Source organism: Scyliorhinus canicula, chromosome 21 (assembly GCF_902713615.1).
Source record: "Scyliorhinus canicula chromosome 21, sScyCan1.1, whole genome shotgun sequence".
Taxonomy (NCBI): Eukaryota; Metazoa; Chordata; class Chondrichthyes; order Carcharhiniformes; family Scyliorhinidae; genus Scyliorhinus; species Scyliorhinus canicula.
This window is the reverse complement of record NC_052166.1, coordinates 49,762,602-49,782,129: the sequence shown is the minus strand read 5'-3', so window position 1 is coordinate 49,782,129 and position 19,528 is coordinate 49,762,602. Positions and strand designations below refer to the sequence as shown.

Below are 19,528 nucleotides of genomic sequence, written 5' to 3'. Positions count from 1 at the left end.
ATCAATGACATGGCGGGTTTCATTAAGCTAGAGAAGGTCAAATTCGCCCTGAGAGGGTCGGTACAAGGGTTCTTTAGGCGGTGGCAACCTTTTCACGACTTTCTGGCTCAACGATAGGGTACAGGGATAGTAGCAGCAGCAACCCGGGGGGGAGAGAGGGGGGGAAGGGGGAGGAAAAAGGCGGGGGGGGGGGGGGCGGACAATGACTATGTTTGTTTATTTAATTTTCATTTATTTTTAAGTTCTTTTGTTGTTCATTGGGGTTGGGGGGGTGGGGGATGTGATACATGCGTCGATACGGTCTGGGGGTGTTACAGTTATTATGGGTTATTTTGTTGCATTTCATTGTTTGTCGTTATGTTTTATATTTTCTGTAAAAAGTTCCAATAAAAATTATATTTAAAAAAAAAAGAAACGCCGTTGCGTTTCTCGACGGCGTCAACATAGCCTCAGGATCGGCAATTCTGGCCCCTACAGGGGGCCAGCATGGCACTGGTGCGACCACACCACTCCAGCTGCCGATCCCGGCGTCAACTGGGCGCCACGGGGTTCGCAAATGCGCAGTGGCACCAGCGCCAACGTACGTATGCGCAGTGGCTCCCTTCTCCGCGCCGGATCCGACACAACATGGCGCAGGGTTAAAGGGGCCGCTGCGGAAGAAAGGAGGCCCCCAGCCCGTGAGGCCGGACCGCCAATTGGTGTGCCCCGATCGTGGGCCGGACCACAACGGACGGGTCGATACCCCCCTCATCCCCCCCTCAGACCGGCCCGGGACACTTCCACGCTGAGAGCAGGTTAGAACGGCGGCGGGACTCGGCGCTTTTTGCGACGACCGCTCAGCCCATCCCAGGCCGAGAATCGCTCCGCTCTGCGGAGAATCACATCCTGGCGGCGGGGCGGCGTGGCGCGATTCGCGCTGGTCGCGGGGATTCTCCGACCCGGCCTGGGGCTGGGAGAATCCCGCCCTCTGTCCTTGATGAACTGTTTTTGTTTCCTGCCCTTTCCTACAGTTTTCCCAGACCTATTGTACTGCTCTACATTTATGATTGTGATCTGCTGAAGAGGTCACTGTTAATGGGCACAGCTGGAAATCTGTATGCATGCATATATTTATGTGTGTATTCATGTGAATCTGTGTACGTGTTTATCTGTGCGTATAAGCACATGTGTAAGTGTATTGGTGCATGTGTATATTTGTGTGTGTATGTTTATTTTTTTATGTGTATATTATTAAACTAGAAAGTGTGCAGGAGAGATTTACGAGGGTGCTACCAGGATTTGATGGCCTGAATTATAAGGAGAGGCTGGATAGACTGGGATTTCTCCCCCGGAGCTTAAGAGGCTGAGGGGTGAGCATATAGAGGTCTATAAAATAATGTGGAGCATAGATAAGGTAGATAGTCGACATCTTTTCTCAAAGGTAGAGGAGTCTAGAAGTAGAGGGCATAGGTTTAAGGTGAGAGGGGAGAGATACAAAAGAGACCAGAGGGGAAATTCCTTCACACAGAGGGGGGTGAGCATCTGGAAGGAGCTGCCAGGGGCAGTGGAAGAGACAGGTACAAATTTGTCCTTTAAAAAGCAGTTAGAGAATTACATGGGCAGGGTGGGTATAAATGGATATGGGCCAAATGCGGGCAAGTGGGACTAGCTTAGTGATAGAAACTGGGCAGCATGGACCAGCTGGGCCAAAGGGCCTGTTTCCATGCTGTAAACGTCTATGACTCTATGACTCAATGTATGCTTGTCAATATTTGTGCGTGTGTGTATATGTGTATTAAAAAAATGAAATTGTTAGATTTACACAGCAGAATAAATGTTTCAGGTTTTACAGACAGGGGAGGAGAGATAAATTGAAGCACCTGATTCCCTTCCCTTACAGCTTGTAATCAGCGCTATTTTTTGGGAGGGAAACTGAATATGTGTTTCAAAGCCCCTATGGCATGTAGGGGTGCGTTTAAAAGACAGACTGCAGCAATGTGGTCTGAGTCAGGCCACTCCGATCCCGAGGAGGACACCCCAAGTCCATGGGCTTGGCACCAAGTCACCGTCTTCTCCCCAATTCACCGACATGAATTATCCATGTTGTTGAGATACTGAAAACAAGACCAAAAATGAAAGCTGCGCTTTTGCCTGATAAACCTCACAGATGACAACCAATCCGTTGCACTGGTTGTAAAGTAGAAGCAGTGTACCGGCCAATATTACTACACTTGATCTTAGCCAAAAGGCCGAGAAGCGATCCGGCCAATATTACTGATGGAAAAAAAATCTTCTTGGTATCCCATTGTAATCACAACTTGCAATCCCATTGGGAAAACCTAGTTCTATCCACTACTTTAGTGTTGCCTATGTTATCGATTGCATCCATTTTAAACTCTAAAGATTAACAGGACGTTGCGGGGCAGCACGGTAGCACAGTGGTTAGCACAGTTGCTTCACAGCTCCAGGGTCCCAGGTTCGATTCCCGGCTGGGTTACTGTCTGTGTGAAGTCTGCATGAGTTTCCCCCGGGTGCTCCGGTTTCCTCCCACAGTCCAAAGATGTGCAGGTTAGGTGGATTGGCCATGCTAAGTTGCCCTTAGTGTCCAAAAAATATTAAGTGGGGGTTACTGGGTTACAGAGATAGGGTAGATACGTGGGCTTCAGTAGGGTGCTCTTTGTAATGGCTGGTGCAGGCTTGATGGGCCGAATGGCCTCCTTCTGCACTGTAAATTCTATGATTCTATGTAACAAGTACCATGGCAGTTTGATCCTATCTTTTATTACTTGTAAATTTAAGAACAGCTCATGGAAATGAATGTCCTCCAAAAACATTAAGAAATACATATGCAACCTCCTTGGCAAGATGAAAGGTATTTTGTCACCATCTCCTCCACCTTCTGCTATTTTCAGAAGTTCATTATCGCACAGGTCACAAACTAAAAGTGAAATGCTTTACAACTGTTTCAATCTCCTGAATGATCCACATCTGTAGTGGAAAGTACAAACTGTACAGAGGAGAGTTTCTGCACAGACTGCCTGCCAGCATATAATTTGTTAGAATAATAGAAAAGAGCAGAAAGGAATACCCTGAGGACAAGATTCATCACCAGAGAGTAACAAGAGCAGCCCAAGACTGAATACCGTTTGCCTGAATACCGGCTTAACAAGCAGACAATAGGCAACCTGCGTGCAGAGCATCTGGGAAGTCAGCCCGGAGCCAGTACAGAAGTCAAACAAATTGTTGCACCCCTATTTTACCATTTTGCCGCTCTTCAGAGACTAACCGGTAATGTACAGAGTCTGCAAAGTGCCAGTCTCCATGTCAGGCAGGTTACTCTTGCATCGGTCAGGAGAGCTGCCTATTTCTGCTCTCCAGGTCCCAGAAGAGGTCACGCAAGAGCTTTTACACATTGAACTGATCCATCAATGTCACAGAAACAATAGGCTTTGTGAATTTACACACACCTTAAAACCCTGGCAGAGTGAAACATTTTCTGGAATTGGAGAAGTTAACTTGGGGGAGACATTCAAACTTTGGCACACTGTTCAGCAATAGGACCATAGGAATTAGGGGCAGAAGGAGGCAATTCAGCCCTTCGAGCCTGCTCCGCCATTCAATTAGATTGTGGCTGATGTGTTTCAAAGTTCCCTGAATGTTGAAATATTTAAATACTGGTTTGACCAGGAATTTCATGGACACACAGAGTCAGAGGCAGTCAGAGGCAGGGTGCTGTGATTCCAGTTCCTCTGCATTGGTCACTGACAATCAGATTCCACCTGGAAAGTCAGTGTCCAAACTCCGGAGTGCGACATATTTGAGCATCTTCTCCCCTAAATTACTGAGATCCTTTAGATGCTGTAAAAAGAAAGACTTGTTTGCATTTATCCCAGTAGCCTTCCTAACCTCAGAACTTCCTAAAGTGTGTCACAGCCCAGGAAGCACACATGTTGGACAAAATTTGCACCCTAAATATCTAAAGGAAGACTTGAATTTATAAAGCCTCTTCTGCACCTCCAGAATGTCCCACGTGAATTCAAAGCCAATTAATTATTTTTGAGGTGCATTCACTGTGGCTATGTAGTCAGTATGTGGCCAGTAAGGTCCCACAAGCAATGGGCTGACTCTTCCTTTCCATCCCTCGACTTCTCTAGTTTCAGGAGATTGGTTGTCCACCAATATGCCCATTGACTCCCACAGTTACCTTGACTACACCTCGTCAACCTTGCTTCCTTTCAGGATTCTGTTCCATTCTCCCAGTATCGCTATCTCCTTCTGTTCTGATCATGCAAATTCCCATCATGGTGCTTCTGATACGCCTTCATTTTTCCTCAATTGAGGAATTCCTCCCTCCACTGTGATTGACAGGATCCTCAATCTTGTCCATTCTGGTCCATGCACTCCTGCTCTTGCACTCCCCCTCCCTCCCAAAATTCTGATGGGTTCCCATCATTTTTGCATTCCACCCCATCAGCCTCCGTGTGCGGTGGGTCGTTCTCCTCCATTTCCATCACCGCCACAACCAAGCACATCTTCCCCTTATAATATTCTGAAGGGCTGATGATGATCCTCACTCACACCCTGGCCCACTGTCAGACGAGGAGAGATTGAACAGTTTAGGCCTGTACTCTCTCGAGTTTAGACGAATGAGGGGAGATCTAATTGAGGTATGTGAGGTATACAAGATGCTAAAAGGGATGGATAAAATAGACGTGTAGCTGATGCGTCCTCTTGTGCGGCATAATCTTAGAATAAGAGGTCGCAAATTTAATACAGATTTGAGGGAAAACTACTTCTCCCAAATGGTTGTGAATCTGTGGAATTCGCTACCCGAGAGTGCGGTGGATGCTGGGTCAGTGAGTAAATTTAAGGAGGTGTTAGACAGATTTTTAATAGGAAATGGGTTGAAGGGTTGTGGAGAACAGGCAGGAAGGTGGAGCTGAGGCCAGGATGGGATCAGCCATAATCACATTGAGGGTGTTCGACTCGGGAGGCTAAATTGCCTATTCCCGCTCCTAGGTCATGTGTTCCAGGGAGGAGATGCTGTGGCTGATTTTTCAATCCAGCTCTTGGCCTGTAACATTGTGGGCAGTAGATGAGGAACTTATCAGACATGATAGAATGGGGGAGCAGCCTCGATGGGCCGAATGGCCTAATTCTGCTCCTATATCTTATGAACTTATGAACCACTCCTAAATTACCACTGTCCTTCCCACAACACCTTCCCTTGCATGCACAGGTGACGCATTTGCCTCCTCCCTTCTCACTGTCAAGGACCCAAACAGTCCTTCCAACTGATTTAGGTGTACTTCTTTCAAGCAGGTATATGGTATTTGTTGCTCATGGTGTCCTTTGCCCTACCTGGGGGAGACCAAACAGAGACTGGATAACCACTTTGTTCGGACCTCAAGCCTTTCATTTGAATTTTCCACCTTGCTGCCGTCCCCAGCTGTCTATCCCTGCCCTCCTGCACTGTTCTAGAGAAGTTCAATGTGAGGTCAAGGGTCAGCACCTCACTTTCCAATTAGGCTCCTTCCTGCTTTGCGGACCCAGCACTGAGTTCAGTAGTTTCAGACCATAACCCCTGCCTTCAGTCAGCTTCCCTATTCTTTGCTGACTTTTATTTTACTCGGTTTTCCTCTTTTTTTCTTTCGGGTGATGGCTGCTCATCAGCCTGCCATTCACACCTCCTCCGGATGCGTTTGATCCTTGAAGTTTCTGGATGAGGATCCAATCCTTTGGTGAAGTCCCTGGATGAGGATCCAATCCTTTGGTGAAGTCCCTGGATGAGGATCCCATCCTTTGGTGAAGTCCCTGGATGAGGATCCCATCCTTTGGTGAAGTCCCTGGATGAGGATCCAATCCTTTGGTGAAGTCCCTGGATGAGGATCCCATCCATTGGTGAAGTCCCTGGATGAGGATCCCATCCTTTGGTGAAGTCCCTGGATGAGGATCCCATCCTTTGGTGAAGTCCCTGGATGAGGATCCAATCCTTTGGTGAAGTCCCTGGATGAGGATCCAATCCTTTGGTGAAGTCCCTGGATGAGGATCCAATCCTTTGGTGAAGTCCCTGGATGAGGATCCCATCCTTTGGTGAAGACCCTGGATGAGGATCCCATCCTTTGGTGAAGTCCCTGGATGAGGATCCCATCCTTTGATAAAGCCGCTCAGTGAAGTTCAGCACTCTGGGCGATGTTCTGCACTAGGAACTTTCTAAATGCTGCTTCGGGCAGACGATCCACGTAGTTGAGGATCCACCCAGCTGGTGCTGCACTGGCTAATCCAGGGTTTGGCCACTGGAGGCCTCCATCTTCTCTTCTGATCTGTGGGAGCTTCCCAAGTTCTTCTTAAAGTAAGTCCTGACTTTAACATGCCGCATTGGTCCCGGTATATTCCAGACTGGCATATTTTCCCGCTGGTGTGGCATTCAATGAGACGCTGTAAGGGGTGCGATTCCGGTTGGGTCTTCATCTGCAAATGAGTTTCCCGCCAGCCTCTGGTGGGATTTGAGAGTCGCCATGGCAGGCAGGACTGAAAGGCCTCGCTGCCATTTCACCCCAGCATGAAACCAATTTTTGGACCCCCACCAAATGCCGCTCCCCCTTTCCCTCCCCCCCACCATTGAACCTGCCAATGGGGGCAGGGAAGAATTCTGCCCATTATCTTTTCCCAGGAGAGACTGTTGGCTAAATCCTATTGCCCTTCCCGTCATCGGATCTATCGGTCCCGCCAATGTAGTCCGTCCCCCCGTCCCCCAATCACGGCGGGTTCCCCAATAGTGGAGGGTGCAGAGCAGGCAAAACGGCGCATAGAATGAAATAATTTACAGTGCAGAAGGAGGCCATTCGGCCCATCGAGTCTGCACAAGCCCTTGGAAAGGGCAGCCACTTCAGCCCACACCACCATATGCCCATAACCTCACCTAACCTTTTTTGGACACTAAGGGCAATCCAACTAACTCGCACATCTTTGGACTGTGGGAGGAAACCAGAGGAAACTCACGCAGACACGGGCGGACTGCACACAGACAGAGATCCAAGCCGGGAATCGAACCTGGGTCCCTGGAGCTGTGAGGCAACAGTGCTAACCAGTGTGCTACCAAGCAGCCCACGCCGTAGGCGTAGACATCGGCAGAACTAGAAGATCGTGCCAGTGGCCAATAGTGAACTGTCTCTGCCGCCGGAAAACACACCGCCGGGGGAGTGGTGGAGCTGGTAAATCCGAGCCTATTTCACTGACAATTTCAGATGAAACTACCATAAAATTATATCAGGGTGAACTTGGTTGTTTCTGGCTATAGAAGAAAGTCAGACTATTGTAAGCACGATCAATTAATTAAATAGGTAAACTGTTACAACTCTCACAGAGTATGAACTATCAGGTTCCCCGTGACCTCAGCAGAGTATGAAGTCCCCCGTTAACGGAGCGAGGCTTCCCCTTAACAAGGAGAGTTAGTCTAGTATAAAAACCCCGGCCCAAGTGAAGATCGGGGCAGGAGAACCCTTCGGGGTGTGGAATAGAGTAATTGTGTGTTTCATTAAACCTTTTGTTGGTGCCTCCTGCCTCTTGTTTCCTTGTGGTCACTCTGCTCGGATCCAACGTAAGCAGGTGAGTTTAACCTTTAAATTTAATCAGTCTTTTTGGGGCCTGGATTTTCCCTTCTTTAGGTTTCATTATGGTAACCGTTTCAGTGCAAGGTGATTTCAATTTCAGGCACTGGGCCATTTGAAACAATGTCGAACCTCAGTGCTGCCCGGCTACATTTTACTGCTTCCCATTCATTCCATACTGTGTGTCAAATCAGTGCAAAAAATACAAATAAGAGAGGGGTGAGCCTAGAGCTGAGAGAAAGTCAACTCGGAACAGACCCTAGCTCAGAGCCCACAATTCTGGATAACCATTCCAAACATCAGTGCTTCTCAAAGATTCTGCTGTAATCAACAATACTGTAGTCAAAATGAAACATTCAGCCTAACTGTATCAGCCCATCATCAGGGAATACTCTAGCCCCAGTCCAATAACTGCCCCCTCCGACCACAGCGACCAACGCCCCCCGCCCCATCACGCTGCGGTTTATACAAACATAAAATGCCCACTTTAAGATCTATTCCAAATATAAAGCTTATGAACAAAGGAATCCCAGTTGACTTGATATTTAGAGATGCTTAAATTGGTGCCTTACTTCATTACCAGCCATTTGATGCAGTATTTATAAGATCAACTGAGAGAAAACAGGGGTCACTGGAGTATTATTTACATTGCATCTCCATGGCAACTAAAGTATGTACATAAACCTCACCTTTTATGATCTGATTTCCCATAGCTTTTCTTTATTAAATGTATAGTGTTTATTAAAAAAATGTTTGGAATGTCTCTTTTCGTAAATTATGCATCTGGAGAGCAGGAGTTTGAAAAGATCACAGTTAAAAAAGATCACGCTATAGATTGTTCATCAGAAGACACCCATATTCTGGCCCCAGGAAGGACAGGTCAGTTCTCAGCTGGGCCATTGGATGAAATGAATAAAAGTAAAGTCGGCGTAGTCCTGGATGACCATGGCTGCTTTCCCCTTTGGGGGTAGGGAAGGAGAGCTGACTGGTGGTGGTTTAACCTGAGGATCACCACACCTCAGGCAAGGCTGAGAAGGCAGGGCCTTCATACAGAACCTCAGTCAGTACGGGAATTGAACCCTTGCTGTTGGCCTTGCTCTGCATCACGAACCAGCTGTCCAGCCAACTGAGCTAAGCCGGGGTGAACTAGGGAATCAATGAATGACCCAACAGAGAAGAAGGCCACTGTGGCAGCTTGTGGAAAGGGTTATCCAACTGGTCCCACTCCCCTGCCCTTCACCCGTTTTTGTAGTATTTATTCAATTTCCTTTTTTAAGGTTACTATTGAACCTGCAGGTGGGTCTCCGACAGAAGCACCACATCTGCCCTTAAATTCTTCAGTTGTGAGAAAACTCTTGATCTCTTCACTGGACCTTCTAACACCCACACGTGACCAACCTGCTCGGGGGTCTCTCACCCTCCCCTTCAATCCAGAGTCAGCCATTCACACCACGAAGGATTATCCAGTACTCACACCAAATACCAAGGCCCAAGGCCCACCCAAGATGGCTGCCAACCCCACCCAAAAGGTGAGAAAAGAAAAAGTCCTAGTCAGTGTCAGGGAAATCCTTCCCCCCCCCCCCCCCCCCCCCCCGACCCCACTCTCCCCAACCACTCCTCCTCCTTTGGAACCAGCTGATCACCTCCCAGAGTACAATGCTCCCTCCTGGCCAAACCTATCCCCCCACCAAATAAACATGCTAGGCTCATTGAGCCATGCCTAAACAGGTCCAATAGGCCACAGCCCCTACCAGCACCACTCCCATTCACTAGCTAAAACCTTGCTGCTAGCAAGATAGCCCCTCTCCAGGGTAAATATAAAGGAACAAAAATAAAGAAAACTCCCTAGCCTGTTCCCATTGCATATATAAGAAAAGAAAACCTCCATCAGTACAGTGGGATTCATTCAAAAAGGAAATAGCCAGAGTACAGGGCCAACATGTTCCCATGATAGTGAAGGGTGGGAGCAATAAGTCCAGAGAACCCTGGATGTCAAGGGATATCCAGGGTTGGATAAGGAAGAAAAAAAGGGAGGCTTATGGCAGATGCTGAGGGCTCAAAACAGCAGAAATCCAAGAGGAATATAGAAAGTGCATGGGGTTATTTAAGAAAGAAATTGGGAGAGCGAAGAGGGGGCATGAAAAAGCACTGCAGGTCACATAAAGGAAATTCCAAAGGTGTTTTGTAAGTTTATTAAGGGTGGGAGGTTGATCAGGGCCCATTGTGGACCAACGTGGCAATTTGTATGTGGAACCAGGAGATGTAGGCAAGGTTTGAAATGTTCACTACAGAGAAGGATGATGTAGGTATAGAAATCAGGGAGGCTCATTATGATTCACTTAAACAACTTAACATTGAGAGGGATGAGGTATTAACAGGTTTAACGGGCCTAACATTGGATAAAATACCGGCGCTACACGAGATGTGGCCCAAGTTGCTGTGGAAGAGAAGGGAGGAGATTGCAGCGCCTCCGACAAAAATTTTTATATCTTCTCTGGCCACAGAGGACTGAGGAGAGCTAATGTGGTGCCGTTAGTCAAGAAGGGAACGAGGGACAGACCACCAGGAAATTACAGGCCAGTGAGCCTAACTTCAGTGATAGGGAAATTACTGGGAAAAATTCTGAGGGACAGAATTAATCGCCACTTGGAGAGAAGGCAAGGATTAATCAAGGATATCAGCCAGCATGGTTTTGTCAAAGGAAGATCACGTCGTACAAATTTGAATTTTTTGAGGAGGTGACTAGGTGTGAAGACAAAGGTAGTCGGTTGATGTACTCGACGTGGATTTTAAGGCTTTTGACAGGGTCCCACATGGGAGGTTGTTGAAGAAGTTAAGAGCCCACAGGATCCAGGACAGTTTGGCAAACTGGACCCAAAACTGGCTGAGGAGTGGGAAGCAGAGGGCCATGGTTGAAGGTGGTTTTTGTGACTGTAAGTCTGTGTCCAATGGCGTTCCGTTGGGATCAGTGCTGGGTCCCGTGCGGTTTGTAGTATACATTAATAATCTGGATGTGAGTGTACGAGGTGTGATAAGTAAGCTTGCAGATGACAAAAAAATTGGTGGTGTGGTAGATAGTGAGGAGCAAGGCCTTAGATTACAGGGCGATATAGATAGGCTGGTTAGATGGGCAGAAGAATGGCAAATGGAATTTAATCATGAAAATTGTGAGGTAAAGCATTTTGGGAGGACTAACAATATACAAAGAATGGTCGGACCATAGGAAGTACAGAGGATCAAAGGGACCTTTGTGTACATTTTCACAGATCTCTGAATACAGCAGGACAGGTAGATAAGGTGATTAAGAAGGCCTATGGGGGGGGGGGGGTGGCATGGTGGCACTGCTGCCTCTCGGCACCAAGGATCCAGGTTCGATCCCGGCTCTGGGTCACTGTCCGTGTGGAGTTTGCACGTTCTCCCAGTGTCTGCGTGGGTTTCACCCCCACAACCCAAAGATGTGCAGGGTAGGTGGATCAGCCACGCTAAATTGCCCCTTAATTGAAAAAGAAAGAATTGGGTACTCTAAATTTATGAAAATAAAAAAAGACATAGGATTTTTGCTTTTATTAACTGAAGCTTTGAATATAAGAGCAGGGAGGTTATGCTGGAGCTGTGCTGGTTATGCCCCAGCTGGAGAACTGTGTGCAACTTTCTGGTCACCACACTGTAGAAAGGAAGTGATTACACTGGAGAGTGTGCAGAGTAGCAATTGTCATCTATTTACATATATGCTGTTCTTTCACTTGCAACCCGCCCCCCCCCCTCAATCTTGGGCGGGATTCTCTGATCCTGAGGCTAAGTGTTGTCGCCGTCATAAATGCTGTTGTGTTTCTCGACGGCGTCAACATGGTCTCAGGATCAGCAATTGTGGCCCCTACAGGGAGCCAGCATGGCACTGGAGCGACCTGTGCCGCTTCAGCTGCCGATCCTGGCATCAGATGGGTGCCGCCGGTCCACGCATGCGCCGTGGGACTGGCGCGATGTCTGCGCATGCGCAGTGACTCCTTTCTCCGCACCGGCACCAACATAAGATGGCGTGGAACAAAGGAGGCCCCCAGCCCGAGAGGCTGGCCCGCCGATCGGTGGGCCTCGATCGCGGGCCAGGCCACAGCGGAGGCCCTGCCCACAGGCTGCCCCCAGATCCTTCCACTCCGAGATCCCACCGGGTAAGACCAGGTTAGAACGGTGCCGGCGGGGCTCGGGTGTTTTCGGTACAACCGCTTGGCCCATCCCGGGCGGAGAATTGCCGGGGGGCACTCTGCGGAGAATCGCGTCCTAGCGTCGGGGCGGCGTGGTGCTATTCACGGCGGTCGCAGCAATTCTCCGGCCCGTCCCCGGGCTGAGAGAATTCCGTCCCCTATTTTCGGTGTTTCTTTGGGGGTCCCGTTCTTTGTAGCCTTGCCCTAGGCCCCCTGATATCCGTTAAGCCATTCTCCAGCTTCCCCTTCCTCCTCTTAAATCATTTAAATTAACACTGCAATTAAGTTACTGTGAAAAGCCCCGAGTCGCCTGTTCGGGTACACAGAGGGAGAATTCAGAATGTCCGATTCACCTAATAGCACAACTTTCAGGACTTGTGTGAGGAAACCGGAGCACCCGGAGGAAACCTGTGCAGACACAGGGAGAACGTGCAGACTCCACACAGACAGACGGCCCAAGCGGGAATCGAACCGGGGACCCTGACGCTGTGAAGCAACAGTATTAACCCACTGCATGGATTGGGAGGGGGGAAAGATTTTTGAGTTTGCGTCTTTGGCAGTCAGCTTTGTCTGTTTGGAGTATAGTGTGGAAATTTGGGTGTCCCCGACCTTGGGATTTCTGCTCATCCAGTTTCATGATCAGAAAATCATAGGCAGTGTTTCCTCATATTCCTCATATGGTGTAGGCTCCCAGGGCACGAGACTCCCCACTTGGAGAATGAGCCTATAAAGTTACATTGCATCATTTATTTATTATCCTGTCAGAATAAACTTAGTTGACCTACCATCGTGCAGTTCAGGATCAGCCATCTATTCTGCTAGATGTAGTTCAATAATTGCTTAAAAATGCTCTTCATAATGTTCATGATAGCATATCTGATTACTTCGCAGCTGCTTATTACCATAAAGAAGCTGAACTATCTTCAGTGACATTGCTTTTATGAAACTGAAAGATCGAAAGCAGTGGCAGGACTGAAGACATGAACATATAGTCCAGTCTAGACTGTTTCACATTCAGTTTTCCCAATTTATTATTAAAATTGTTGTATATATAGCACGCGCTTGCAGACTGTGGGAAGGTGAGCGTCGAGCCTCAAAGTGACATGAGGGGGGGGGGGGAAGGTCCATCACATTTACCTGGCTGGCCCCCACCTTCTGTCGACGTATCCACGCCGATTGGCTCCTATGTGAGATAGGAAGGGAATCGCACCACTTACAAATGTGGAGAGTTTATCAATCACACACCACCAACTCACGGGAGGTTAAAACGCCATTCAGATTGTTCAAATAATTTTCAAAGTTATCAATCGGGAGCCAGCAGTCTTTGCAAAACAAATAAATCAAATGATACCAAGAATGCTTCAGATTTCCTTCAGTTGTCAGAATCTTCACCCAGCCAGTCAACTATGTATGGTTAAAAGAGGGCAAATCATGACACAAATAATATACCCAAAATGTCTCTGAGTGAAATTGTACCTGCCATGTATCTGCCCATTTCACCAATGGAGTACAAAACTATACGAAATACAGAAGAAAATCAAAGTCTGCAAAAGACTGTTGAGAAAAGCTGAAGGGAACAATTGGGAAGAATTCAGAGATCTCCCCACTATATTGTAAAGAAATGACAGCAGGGAAAAGCAATTAGAAATTTGCCAACTGTAGACAAGAAAGATGACAATGAAGAAGCTCCTCTAATATTACAATTGTAAAATAGATATGGAAAAAACATTGACTGATAGATGTACATTAACCAAAAGAATTCAGGGATATGGGTGTCATAGTGGTTAGCACTGGTGCCTCACAGCGCCAGGGACCCGTATCAATTCCGGCCTCGGGTGACTGTCTGTGACTGTCTTTGCACTTCACTTCCTCCCCGTGTCTGCGTGGGTTTTTCTGCGGGTGCTCCGGTTTCCTCCCACAGTCCAAAGATGTGTGGATTAGGTGGATTGGCCATGCTAAATTGCCCCTGAGTGTCCAAAACACCGGACTGAGTTAGGGGATAGGATGTGAGTGTGGTGAGGTGCTTCTTTCCTGAGGGCTGGTGCAGACTAGATGGGCTGAATGGCCTCCGACTGCACTGCAGGGATTCTACGGTTCTAAATGAACAACAGGTGGGTATGGATTTAGGTTAAAGATCAGCCATGATCATATTGAATGGTGGAGCAGGCTCAAGGGGATAACTAAAGAAAATGGGAAACTAAGCAGCTAAATCCTCAAAGTAGTTCTTGAAAATGATACCAGTGGGTTTGCCCACATGTACAGAAGACATTAAAAGGGTGAAATAAATCCCTTTATGCCGTAAGACACAAAGTGAGATTAGAAGTTAAATAAGTAGAAGTGTTGACAGCCGAGGTGAAGGAATCAACATTAACAAAGGAAGTTCCACTGCATATGTAACAAGGCAACAAGATACTGTGGCAAACTCTGTGCACTGCCTACAGCGCTGAGGACCCGGGTTCGAATCCCAGCCCTGGATCATTGTCCATGAGGAGTTTGCACGTTCTCTCCGTGTCTGCATGGGTTTTACCCCCACAACCCAAAAATGTGCAGGTTAGGTGGATTGGCCACGCTAAATTAAGAATATAAGAACATAAGAACTAGGAGCAGGAGTAGGCCATCTGGCCCCTCAAGCCTGCTCCGCCATTCAATGAGATCGTGGTTGATCTTTTATGGACTCAGCTCCACTTTCCGGCCAGAACACCATAATCCCTTTATTCTTCAAAAAACTATCTATCTTTACCCCTTAATTGGAAAACAATAATTGGTTATTCTAAATTTATAAACAATTAAAAAAAAAAAATTTTTAAACTCTGTACTCTACTTTGCAAAAGGCCTGTACTTGAGAGATAAAAAATTTTTAAACTCTGTACTCTACTTTGCAAAAGGCCTGTACTTGAGAGATATTCCTCCAAAGCAAAGTGAAACTAAAGAGAGTTCTGGAAAGCCGGGTAATTGGATTTCTTGGTTATGACATCATTTCTGAGAAGTTCGATTTTGGCTGTTATAATTTGGGGATGAAAGCTAGAGAGAAAAAGACAACAAAAGCTAATTGAGGGACATCGTGCTTCAGCCTGTTTTGCTGCCGGAATGTGGCGACTAGGGGCTTTTCACAGTTACTTCATTGCAGTGTTAATGTAAGCCTACTTGCGACAATAAAGATTATTATCATGAGCAGGTCACACTTGTCAAACTCTTCGTGCATTCAAAGCTCTCTACAAAAACATCAAGGGCTGGATTCTCCGTCCCGCCGCACCATATTTCTGATTCAGCCAGCGCCGGCCCTAGGGTTGCTGGCGCCCTGGGCAAGCTGAACTTCGGCGCCCTTTGGGGGGGAGGGGGGGGCTGAGGGGGGGCGGGCCCGAGGGGGGGGCGGGCCCGGGGGGCGGGCCGGGCCCGGGGGGGGTGCCGGGGCGGGGGGGGCGGGGCCGAGGGGGGGGCGGGGCGGAGGGGGGGCTGAGGGGGGGCGGGGCTGGGGGGGCGGGGGGGCGGACGGAAGGGGGAGGAGGGAGGGGGGAGGGGGCGGGCGGAGGACGGAGGGGGGGTCGGAAGGGACCGCCCTGGGGGAGGCCGGCCACCGCGCATGCGCTGGTTGGCACCGGCCCAACTGCGCATGCGCGGGACCCGAGTCTCCGGCGCCCCCTAGCACATGGCGCCCCGGGCGACTGCCCGAGTTGCCGGTACCTTGGACCGGCCCTGGATTCAGCACTCCGGTGGGATTATCTATTTCACCAGCTGGTCAAAGGGGTTTCCCATTGTGGGGCAGCCCCACGCCGTCAGGAAACCCTTGGGCTGCCGGCAAAACAGAGTGTCCCGACAGTGGACAATCCAGCCCCAGTTCTCTGTTTGGCACTCAGAAACAAATAGATCTTCAGGAGCTCTTGGGGAAGCAATGTGTGAGCGAGCTAAAAGGGGCGGAAGCCTAAAAGCACTGCGAATAGCTAACGCATGCTAAAGAGCTGAGTGTTTGTATCAGCAACGATCAAACCATAAACTAAGGGTTATTGCTCAGTTGGTTGAAAAAAGGAACTCTGGAAAACTATATCGGAACTGTCATGATCTGAGGGAGAGAGGGTTTTTGTTCTGGTGCCTTCTTTGTGTTAACCATATTTGGGGGGGGGGGGGGGCCCTCAGATGGAATAAGGCTGCCGGTGAAAATGACGCAAGGGCCAGATCAATTGAGTGTGAGAAGTGAGAGACCGTATCTATAAGGTTGGATAGACTGTGAGGCTACACATGGCGCTACATTTGTCTGGGCAGTGATGTGAATGCCTGTAATTGCATGATACATATCTTTGTTATTTTGACTATTTAAAGTGAAATTAATCACTTCCACTGAAATGGTATTTGTTTGTTTGTGAATTTTGCTCAACTCGACAGATATCTTTTGCAACTCTGAGCCTGCCTCTTGGTTGGCCTCCCATGATAGTTCCTGTCATGAGCATTTCAGTGCGCCATGGCCAGAAATATACGTCAGAAAACCAATCTCAAATGATTCAGGGAGAGCAACCTGAAATCTCTTTTGTCACATCCTGTTTATGCACAAAAGAGGCTTCAATCCACTGTGACTCCTCCGATCTCGGAGTCCATCGACAGCTCTGGCAGATGGGGACCGAGATTTAACGTCTCATTTGAAGGAAAACCTCTCTGGTAATGCAGTCCTGTGTCTGATATGTTTGATATTATGCTTAAACCTCCCCCCCCCCCCCCCCCCCCCCCCCCCCCCCCCCCCCCCCCCCCGTGTGGTTCCCCAGCACAGGCTGACCTGAATCTCAGAGCTGGTGGTGACACAATTAACTGGGAAAATTAGAGAAGTTGCGAGATTCTCAATGCTTGAAACCCTGACGGAGTTTTTCTTTTCCATCTTTCTAAAAAGCAGCCTGTTTGTTTATTATTCATAGCTCCGCGGGACGACGCAATAAACAATTACGTGTAGATAATCCAACCTAAATTATGAATAGCTGAAAATTCTGTGGGGATACATTTCATATCTTGCTCATGCAAATTAAATGGCCAAGACTGCACTCGATAATTTATAGTGACACAGTTTGGATAGATGAAAGGTAGACAAATAAAGGGTGTGCAGGAAAGAAGGATATAGTTGGGAGGGCTCTGCCATTAAAGGAAATTGCTCCTTAGATTCATTAAGGTGAACGTATTCCATTGGCTGTAAAGTGTCCTGCGTGATCCTAGGGTTGAGAAAGTGGGTATATAAATGCGCGGGGGGGCCAGTTTAGCTCACTCAGTTGGGTGGACAGCTGGGTCGTGTTGCAGAGCGAGGCCAACAGTGCAGGTTTAATCACCGTACCAGCTGAGGTTATTCATGACGGCCCCGCCTTCTCAACCTTCCCCCTCACCTGAGGCGTGGTGATCCTCAGGTTAAATAGGTTAAGTCACCACCAGTCAGCTCCGCTCCTCAAAGGGGAAAGCAGCCTACGTTGTAATATGTTCAGCTTAATGAATCAAAAGAAACAATTTCCTTTAATGGCAGAGTCTTCTCAGAGCCTGGATGAGTGTGTGGTGAACCACTGTTATTGTAGTTCCACTGTTGTTCCACTGTTACTTACAGCGCTGTATATATTCTCTGTTACTGTTTGTTCCATTGTTACTCACTGTATTATATATTGTTCTTCCGTGGCTCCGCCCCACTGGGTGTTGTATATAGTTGACTGATCTGTAGCCCTGTCTCCAGTCTGGGTTCAGCAGCAGACAGGCTACATCTTAGGGTATTACAACCTTTACTTTGTTTTCTACCACTTGCCTCGTGTGTAATTGATGGTGCATCAGAGTGCAGTTCCAAAAACACCCAAGGAGCTCAGCACCATCCAGAACAAAGAGACCTGCTTGATTGGCATCCCATTCACCAACTTATAAATTCACTCCCTCAACTTTAGTAATTATCATTGGGTGGCGAATATAGCCATGATCAGAAAGTGGATGGTGGGGGGAGGGTCGGTATGGGAGCGTGTGGAGGTGGCATCATGCAAGGGTACCAGTTTGGGGCTGTTGGTAACGGGGCCTCTGCCGTTCCTGCCGGCATGGTACTCCACCAGCCCATGGCTGAGGGTCTGGGGGCAATGGAGGAATATTGAGGGAGTGGAGGGAGCTTCGGTGCGGTCTCCAATCTGTAATAATCACCGGTTTGCCCCGGGAAGGCTGGATGGAGGGTTCCGGAGATGGCAGAGAGCAGGGATTGAGAGGATGGGGGATATGTTTATGGAGGGGAGCTTTTCTAGCCTGAGGGAGCTGGAGTAGAAATTTGGATTGGCGAGGGGAAATGAGTTTAGGTACCTGCAGGTGTGGGATTTCCTACGCAGGCAGGTCTCAACCTTCCCGCTCCTACCACCAAGGGGGATACAGGACAGGGTAGTTTCCATTCCAGAGTGTGGGTAGGAGAAGGGAGGGTTTCTGACATTTACAGGGAACTCATGGGGTTAGAAAAGATGCAGACCGAGAAGCTGAAACAGAAATGGGAAGAGGAGTTAGAAGGAGAGATAGAGGACGGTCTCTGGGTGGACGCGTTGAGTAGAGTCAACGCGTCCACAACATGTGCCAGGTTCAGCCTGATACAATTTAAGGTCATTCACCGGGCCCACATGACAGTGGCCCGGGTGGGCAGGTTCTTTGGGGTAGAAGATAGGTGTGTAGGGTGTGTGGGAGGACCAGCAAATCATATCCATATGTTCTGGGCATGCCCGAAGCTTCGGGAATTCTGGCAGGGGTTTGCAGATGTCATGTCCAAGGTGTTAAAAACAAGGGTGGTGATTTTCGGGGTGTTGGAAGATCTGGGAATCCAGGAGGAGAAAGAGGCAGACGTTCTGGCTTTTGGTTCCCTGGTAGCCCGGAGACAGATACTATTAGCTTGGAGGGACTCAAAGCCCCCGAAGTCGGACACATGGCTATCGGACATGGCTAGTTTTCTCTGTTTGGAGAAAGTCAAGTTCGCCTTGAGAGGGTCACTGTTAGGATTCGCCTGGAGGTGGCAGCCGTTCGTCGACTTCTTTAGGGAAAATTAACCGTCAGCAGAAGGGGGGGGGGGGGGGGGGGGGCTGGGGGTACGCTTAGTTTAGAGTAGGGGGTTAGTAAAAGTGGGACCTGTAAGGGAGGAAGACGGATTTTGCACTATGTTTATAATTTCATGTACATTGTTTAATTTGTTATTGTTGTAAGACCATAAATACCACAATAAAATGTTTATAAAAAATAAATAAATAAATTCACTCCCTCCGCCACCAATGCACAGTGGCAATAGTGTGTACCATCTACAAGATGCACTACAGGAACTCACCAAGACTCCTCAGACAGCACATTCCAAACTCACTTCCTCTACCCCCGAGAGGCCAGAGGCAGCAGGGGCATAGGGAACACCACCACATGCAAGATCCCCTCCAAGCCACAAATGATCCTGACTCGGAAACATATCATTCTTCCCTCACTGTCACTGGGTAAAAATCCTGGAATTCCCTTCCTAACAGCACTGTGGGTGTACCGATGCCGCACCAGCTGCACGGTTGTAGAAGTCAGCTCACCACTGCCCTCTCAAGGGTAATTAGGAATGGGCTAAATGCTGACTAACCAGAGGTGGTCGCATGCCATGAAAGAGTCAGACAAAAGGAACACGTTCACCGTTGACCTCGTAGGAAACTGCCCACAAATATATAGCAATCTCTGTCATGTGGATTTCATCTTTTGCCGGCGGCACGGTGGCACAGTGGTTAGCTCTGCTGCCTCACAGCTCCAGGA

At 48.3% G+C, this 19,528-nt stretch overlaps 1 pseudogene; it reads right to left on the bottom strand.

Moving 5' to 3' along the window:
- Positions 1 to 2,068: 2,068 nt before the first annotated feature.
- On the bottom strand, positions 2,069 to 2,240 carry LOC119955971 (annotated as a pseudogene).
- Between the last annotated feature and the right edge of the window lie 17,288 nt (positions 2,241 to 19,528).